Raw genomic sequence first — 8,698 nt, 5'->3', positions numbered from 1 at the left:
TGACAGATTTTGGAGAACTTTCTGAAAATCTGGAGACTTTTTACAGCTGAGATCTTGTTCTAGACACAGAGTTTAGACTTGAGTTTAGCTTTAGTGTTTGGTGTTTCTTTCACAAGAGGAAGGCCATTTCCATTTATTAAGTCAAAGCACTTAATGTGGCTAAACATAGTGTGGCAGAATGATACTTGCACTGTTTTTCCTGGTGCTTGCCCCATCTTTAAACGTTCTTAAACACAATCTGTCCCTCTTGTATACACACAGAGAAGAATATGTAAAATCCAGTCCCTGACTCTGGTTTATAACATCCAATAATGTTCTTCACTTATGGTTCTGATTTTAGGTAAGAGATACGTGTCATGCCAGCCTGATTTTGTCAAACCATCATGGACTGAGACAGATTTCTGGCCTCTCTTCATGGGAGTTGACGACTTAGTTTGAATATCAGAAGTTTTTGACAGCTTTAATCAAAGTTCTCCAAAGGATCTTCTAGATAGTTAAATACATATGCTCCAGGTTAGACTGCTTGGGTTTGAATCCTTCACCCACCCCCCATGTCTCACTGTGATCCCAGACAAGTTGTTTAATTGTCCTAAATCTCAATTTCCTCATTTAGAAAATGGAAATAACGATGGTATCAACATCAGATGGTAGTTGTGATGGTTGAAATAAAAGTATTTAAGACAGTGATTGGCATTCATAAGTGATTAACAAATATTAGTTATTACTTTTACTGATAATTTTGCTACAGCTATACTACAAAGTTAAAATTGAAAAAAAATCTTTAACTGATTTAATCTACACTGCAATCTAGTTGTAGGAACAGAAGTTTAGAAATATTTCTTATTCATGTCCATGTATAACCAATCAAATGTCAGTGTGGTAATTCTTCCCATTTCCTAAACTCTGTAGTCTTAGTGGCACAGACAGAACAGGGAGGGCAGGCTGAGAAGGGGCAGGCATTAGAATAGCAGTTAGGAACAAAAGCTGTGAGTCTCAGCTTGTGTTCTGCAAAACACAGGAGGAGGATTTCGCAGAGAGGAGGGACTGGAAAAGTCTCTGGTTTTTGACCAGTCCTCTAGCCTATACCTAAGGTCTGCTTTTGCTTCTGCTCCCTTCCATGTCTCTTCTATGTAACTCTGCATCCATATATTCAATAAGTTCCTTGATTATTGTTCTTTTCCCATAGCATACCATCCAGAATAGAATATGAGCATAATGAGTGTTTCAAATTATTTTATGTATCAATATGTAAATATATTGTTTTGTTCTGAGCGCTAAGGGTGATAAAAAAATTATTTGTTTTTCTTTCAGATTTTCTAATTTGTTTTCCTTTTTTATATTCTGAGTCTTAGCTCTGTTACTGAGCATGGAAAACCACACATATATGTAGGCAGCTGTATTAGTCAGCATGCTCCAGAGAAATAGAACCAATAGGATATATATATAGATATATACGAGGAGATTTATTATGGGAACTGGCTTATGTGATCGTGGAGGCTGAGAAGTCCCACAGTATACTGTCTGCAAGCTGGAGAACCAGGAAAGCCAATGGTGTAATTTACTCTGAGTCTGAAGGCCTGAAAACTAGGGGAGCTGGTGGTGTAACTCCCAGTTCACTTGGTTTGAATAATCATAAATTTAATGACTCCAAAATGTTCTAGAGTGTGTACACTACAATTTATGTATTTCCCTACTATTGAATGCTTGGGGGATCTCCAAGTTTTTGCTATTGTAAATAATATTTTCTCGAGTATCTCCTTTCGTTAGCTAAAGTACAAGTTCCTTAGTACAAAATTTTTCTGTCCATAATGATTAGTACATTAAAAAATATAGTTGGGTGATCAGTAGCCTCTCCAAATTGGCATATCCAAATCAGAACTCTTGATTTCAATCCTAAAACCTGCTTTCTGCTCAGTGTTTGTCGCCTCAATAAATGATACCTCATTCACTCAAATTCTACCTCTGCTAATCAATGTATTTGGACCACTTACTCCATTCAAATTTCAGTTTTGTTGCCCTCAAAATCGGAATAGTAACATCTACCTGTCAGGAAGGATGTAAGGATTATAGGTAATATAGTAACGTGCATAGCAATAATAGATATGTTCATTATCATTTGGTCTTAGTGAATTATGAACAAAGAATTTTGCAAAAAGCATTGCTTTGATGTTATCATCGATGCCTTACCAAGTAGACATGCTATTATGGCATAACTAGACTGTCAGATTGAAAATGAGAATATGTGGTCTAATGATATTTCCAGTCAAGACTATTTTGGAAACTTTAATACAGTTAACAATGGACACCGTCCATGTCGTAGAATGGATAGTTTGGGGCATGTTGGGCCTAATATTAGTCAACACAGCTTCACCTTTCCTGAGACAACAGAATGGGTTGTGGAAAAGGAGAAAGAGTCAGGATTTCCTTTTGTCCCCATCTGTCACTTGAATTGGCTTGCTGTGTTCGTTTTCTCCCTCTTTGTAACAGGTCACCATTCATTTAGCAGTTTAAAACAAGTGTATTTATTATACCATAGTTCCTCAGGCTAGAAGTCTAGGTGGGCTTAACTGAGTTCTCTGCTCAGGATCTCCTAAGGCTGAAACCAAGGTGTAAATCAGCATGGGCTCTTCCTTGGAAGCTCTGGGGAGGAATCTGCTTCCAAGTCCATTCGTGCTGTTGGCACAATCCGGTTTCTTGTGACTATAGGACTGAGGTCCAACTTCCTGGATGTTGGCCAAGGTTTACTCTCAGCTCCTAGAGGCCATTCTCAGATTCTTGCCCCAGGACCTCCCTCTCATTAATGGAGAACCTCCCTTGTGTTGAATTCCTCTCCTGCTTTGAATCTCTGCCTTTCTCTTTTGTTAACAGACAGAGGCAATGCTTTGTTCTGGAAGAAATCACATGATTAGGTTATGTCCACTTGGAAAAATCTCCTTTTAAATTAACCTGGAGTCAGCTGATGAGTAAGCTAAATTGTAGCTACAGAATCCCTTTTGCCATGTACAAAACCTACTCATGGGGGTGATGTCCCACAATATTCACAAGGGAGGGAATCATTTAAGTGTAAGAGTCTTTTGTGGGGACATGATCTTAGAATTTTGCCTACCACACTCATTTAACTGACTTTACCTTAGTGAGCTTTCAAAACACAGAGCTAAGTGAGTAAAACCCAGGCTTGGAAATGATTGACCACCGCCATCTACCTCAAGGAATACAGGCTAACTGGGGTTTCTTTGGGCACTTGATTTAAATACATTTCCTATTTTTTGAGAGTATCGGCTGGGAAGGTTAATAGATGGAGAGGTGTCTGAGCTTATTCTTAAGTCTGTTAGATTCATGTGTTTGGATATTTTTGGAGGAGTGGTGGACATATGCCTGTAGCCCTCTGAGAGTCTGTGACTGTTGAGGCAGGTGTGGAACAGACCTGGGAGCACCTTGACCCCTGCAAAGAGTGTTTATGTACTCACAGTGTTTCTTTTGGAATAGTACTGAAAATAAATGTGGGGATAAAGTGATTTATCCTTCTTAGCTCCTTTCTGTAGAAATGGCATCTCTCATGATTGGCCTTCAAAATATATCAGGTATCAGTGTTGGCTTTTGAGTCAAATAAGCCTGCATTTAAAAGCCAGCCCTGCTACTAACACGTAGTTAATCTCGGTAAGTCCCTTAACATCTCTGCACCTTGTTTTTCATCTCTATAAGGTGGGTGTTATGATACCTAGTTTGAGTCTTTTAGGGAGGAATATATATGTAATGCTTGTAATGTGCTTGGCCCAGAGTTCCTGGTTCTGTGGCTGACAGGGTCATACACAGTATTTTGCAGCCACTCTCATCAGGAAGTAGAAATTTCCCACCCCTTGAATCCAGGCCTGCCTGTGACTTGCTTTATTTAATGTGGTGCTGGGAAGTAACATTGTGTGAGTTCTAGAGCCTAGGCCCTCAAAGGCTTGCAGTGACTGCTTTTTCCCTTTTGAAATGCATAGGGATGGTTTGAAATCTTTATGAATGAAAAGGTATGGGCCATGAGAGCTCATGCTTTTAATCATAGGACACTTTTCATATTTCTATTTACTGCTTTTTAACTACCAAACTGAGTGAGGCAACTTGTCCAAAGTCACAAAATTGGCAGTTGGTAGAATCAAGTTTCTAACTCAGTCCTACCTGCCTCTAAAGCTTACAACGATTGTTTGTTTGTTTAATCACACTTCCTCTTCAGGGAGCTTTTCCAGTGGCCCATTCTTCTATCCCCAGCTTAACAGTATGTCAGTCTGAAACCCTATGCAGTTAATTGAATAGTCTAAGTAATTAGATCAGACAAGTCTTCATAGTTTCTAAATATGAGCCCTATCCAACGAGACTGTGTCTCTATAAGTCTCAGAGCCCGATTAAGGAGTAGCTTCTCATATCAATCCTGTTTATGGTGTGTATGCACAGTTCTCTTGCCAAAAGCTGGTAAGTGGAAATTCCTTGTCCAAAATATTGACTGGAGGCCAATGTGCATATACCAGGCCCTGCCCAGATGGCAGTTATGTCAGCGTTCTGCTTACATAGGTCGAGGCTGCAAAGTACCAGTTCTGGGAAGGTTTTCCAGAGAGGAGAGTATGCCATTCGGAATTCACCAATGAAGAATAAGTTGTTTTTGAAGTTCACGTTTCTTGAGTCTGTGCATCTTGATTATCCACATAACTCAGGAGACACCAGGGATTTAGGGAGCCAGAGAACTCTGTGGCACAATGTGATGGGATGTGATTGATGGATTGGGAAAGAGTAACAAAATGTAAAACACTTGTACTTTAGAAAATATTTTTAAAAAGTTATCCTGAGGGGAGTCGTAAAGTTAAAGATGCTCTTTAAACTATAAGTCCTTCAAAAATAAAAGTGTTACTTAACTGCTGTGTAGGTTAGCGTTCTAAGCTTCAATCTTCTCATCTGTAAAATAGGAATTAAATGTTTATATACGTCTCACAATTTTGTTGTAAAACTTGAATGAAATCATGCAAGTAAAAGCACGTAGCACAGTTCACAGTAAGTTCTTAATAACACATACCTCCAAGACAACTTCCGTTTAAAAAAAAGTCTGCATGTTTGAACAGGGAGAAAAGGTCAATTGGAAGATGGCCAAAGGGCTTAAAAATCAGGCAGGCCAAGTAGAAATTGGTGACCACTTTCTCATAAAGGCAAGGGAACTTGGTGCCAGTGTGAAATCGGAATCTTGATCTTTTTAAGAAAATCATGAGGAGTTTTTTCCACTTCTTATTTGGCTTAGCCAAAATGGTCCATGTTCACCTTTTTTTCTCCATCCTGCCTTCAACACTTACTTTCGTAAGTAAAGTTAACAAATGATCCCATTTCTCCCATTAGTAACAGCCATTAGCAGGAATGTTCGACACTCACCAGCATTAACCAAACCCTAATTAGCCAAACACGGCCTGCCACCCCTTACAATGCACACCTTTCTTTCCCCACGCCTGCTATGGCTCACCTAAAAGAAACATTTGTAGAGCTCCCCTCCTTAGCCCACTCTCCCTCACATCATTAATCAGCTTGCTATGCCTCATCCAGAGAAAAAGAAATTATTCAGTTTCCTGTTGCAGGCCGGCCAGATGAGCAAGTGCTAAGTAGGACTTCAGTATGTACCCTCATGTTCATGGCATATAAGTGGCTGCACCTGGAGTTACGGTGTGTTAAGGAGGACATGTCCTGGACTTCACAGAGGCTGCCTTTAAGCTGTCTAGTTCTGTATGATGCTGTGATGCTTCTGCTTTCCAGAGCCAAGCCAAGCCTGAATAGAACAAAGCAGGGAAATACCTCCTAGCCTGGGACCTGGTGGCAGTTATCAGCTTGCTCGGAGGACAAGGATCTGAGAGGGGCTGTGAGGACTCGGGGGCTTTCTCTATTAGGTTGTTTTTAAAAAAAAACAAAAAAACCAAAATACAAAAAAGAAAGAGAAGGTTGAGGCATCTACCTATATTCGTGCTCATTATGCTGCCCCTGCATTGTCACTAAGTTATTTCTTGTGTGGAGGTGGCAGTGATAGGAGCTTCACTTCCATGCATCAGGAGCTCTCAGGCAGCTCTCTTTGGACAGACAGTATATTGTGGAGAAAAGCAACATGGTCTGCAGGCTTGGCTTTGAGCATCAGTGCTGCCACTTCCTATGGGTCTCTGCAAGTTGCTTAACCTCACAGCCTGTTTCCTCATTTGTAAGATAGGAATGATAATAATACTGACCTCATAGAGAGAAAGGAAACAAGAAATGTGAAGGATGAAGCACAATGCCTGGCACAGAACAGGCACTCAGTAACCATCCTTATCCCAGGTCCCCTGCCTCCTGATTCACCTGCAAAAACAAATTTCAGGGACTCTGGGGAGGATTTTATCTGGACCCTGTGACCCCCTAAGGAGGGCCTTGCCCTGAACTTCAGTGCCCCATGAACAGGAGACCAGGAGTCTTTTCTCTTTGTTTTCCTTTGGCCTGTTTTTTATTTGGGGTCTGTGTGATTTCCTGGCAACAGCCCCGTTGGTGGTGAGAAAATATGTGTGTTTGCTATTTGAGGAACAAGCAGCTTGTTTCTAGAGGTTCCTCCCCCCACAATATTGTTGTAAAATGTAGTTCAGCAATGAATGTCCCTCAGTGCGGCACAGCTCAGACTCCAAGTCTAGTCCAGCTTGGATTCTGTATTTCTGGGGATGCATATGGGCCAAATTGGCTTTCATGACATTTTTCAGTCTTTTGAAGTTTGACTTCAAGATTGATAGCCTTTTCTGGTTAGACTCTCTGGCAGCCCACTTTCTCCTCCCCAGTAAAATAACAAAGCTTGCTTCCACTCTTACGTTCCCATTTCTGTGGATGGCACTACTATCCTCCCGGTAGCTCAGGTAAAATCCTGGATTTATCCTAGACCCTGCATCTTCCTCCTTGTCACATCCTGTTACTCATTAGCATCTTTTGGCTTGACCTCCTTAGTATCCTTCAAAACCGGCCATGTCCTCCCGTCACATGTCCATTGTTGTACGGCGGTCCCTTCCACAGCACCCTCTGCAGCGTCTATCCTAAGCACTAAGCACACTGATTTACATTTTCTTGTTCTCGTATTTTTCCTTTCCATTAGTCTGTGGAAACCTTGGGGGACAGGGCCTATGAACTAATCATCTCTGCATCTCCAGTGCCTCATACAGTAGTTGAAATAAATGTTTCCTGGATTAATTAAAAAAGAATATAAGACATTGTGTCCCCAATTGGAAAGACTTTCTATATCAGAGGACAGACTAGGGTTTGAAGAGGTGATTTCTGTGACCTGAAAATGACTCCCAATCCTATCTCCATTAATCCTGGGCTTGAATGAGATTGTACCCATTTGCGTTTTTCCAACTTTCAGCCAAAATGTTCTCAGTAATTAATTAGTCTACTCAATAGCTCAACAGAGACTATTCTAAGAAAACATAGGTATCGGTGCTGCCTGATGACCCACAGACATCTAAAACTTGACATGTCCAAAATTGGACTTATCCACTCCTTCCAAAATTTTTTCCCTGTCCTATGTTTCTTACTCCTGTGAGCCTTGTTACCTAAGCAGGAACACGAGAGTTATGCAAAACCTCTCCTAGCTCTGCCATCCTGCCATTCATTTGGGCACTGAGTTCTTCAGCATCAACATCATAACATCTCTTGAATCTGTACATCCTCACCATCATTGTCTAGTTCCCACCCTCATCACTTCTTATAGGAACCTTCTGAACTAGGGGTTAATGGAGTGGATGATATTTCAGATACCATCAAGAAAAATCGACTCATTTTACAGATGAGGAAACCAAGGTCTAGAAAGAAGAAAGGACTTAACCTAAGATCATAAAGCCAGTTCATGATGCAACCAAGAATAGAAACCAGGTCTTTGCAGGCTGTCTCTTCTTACCATATCTAGCTGCTTTATTTTATTTTATTTTCTCTTAGTCTATCTTTCTCATTTGCTTCAGTTCAACAACAAAACACTTATTGAGAATCAGCTTTGTAACAAGCATTATACCAGTCATTGGAGGTCCAAAGGCAGGAGAACAGAATCTGGGGTCAGTAAAACTCTTGTCTCTCTCTCTCTCTCTGTCTCTCTGTTTTTCTCAACAATGGATGGCCTCCTCCTTGAGTACAGACAGAGGTCAAAATGTACATGAACATGGCCCTTCGGGTTTTGTTCTCTCTTTACTGTGCATATGTTCTGAGGCTCGGTGTCACATTATGCAGTGCCCACTGATAAATAGTAGGCAGAGAATGGACAAGAATGATTTTGAAGAGGGAGAAAATGTCCAGATGTTAGTAGCTCATAATGTTTTAATTTTCCCCAACGCCATCACCAAAGGTTTGTCTTTGGTTTATTTGTGTTATCACAACAGTGATGATGGAGTTAAATTCAGCCTTTGAAAAGAGGATTTTTGCTTGTTTCATTTATATTCTACTGTTCTTTCATTAAACATTTCTAAATATCCACGGGGCCCAATTCTTACAAAAATAAATCAGATAAACCTAGGGTTCTTGCCAAGTCAAATATCTACAGTTTCTGGCAATTATGTAATTTCCAATTCTGCTGCAGTAACTATTGCTGATAAGTCAATCGTCATAAAGAGAAATGTTCCAGACCAATCTTTATTAGTGTGTCCTTCACTGATATATGCAAAGTCTTATTTTAAAAGCAGAGTTCTAACTTTTT

The 8,698-nt window shown here is 40.3% G+C and overlaps 1 long non-coding RNA gene across 1 annotated transcript in view; it reads left to right on the top strand.

The window, feature by feature from the left end:
• The window catches only part of LOC307196597, a 356,801-nt gene that overhangs the window by 5,350 nt on the left and 342,753 nt on the right, over positions 1-8,698 (top strand). The gene's annotated exons all lie outside the window — the stretch shown is intronic.

This window comes from Stenella coeruleoalba (assembly GCF_951394435.1).
Source record: "Stenella coeruleoalba genome assembly, chromosome: 13".
Classification (NCBI taxonomy): Eukaryota; Metazoa; Chordata; class Mammalia; order Artiodactyla; family Delphinidae; genus Stenella; species Stenella coeruleoalba.
This window is presented reverse-complemented; position numbering and strand designations above follow the sequence as displayed.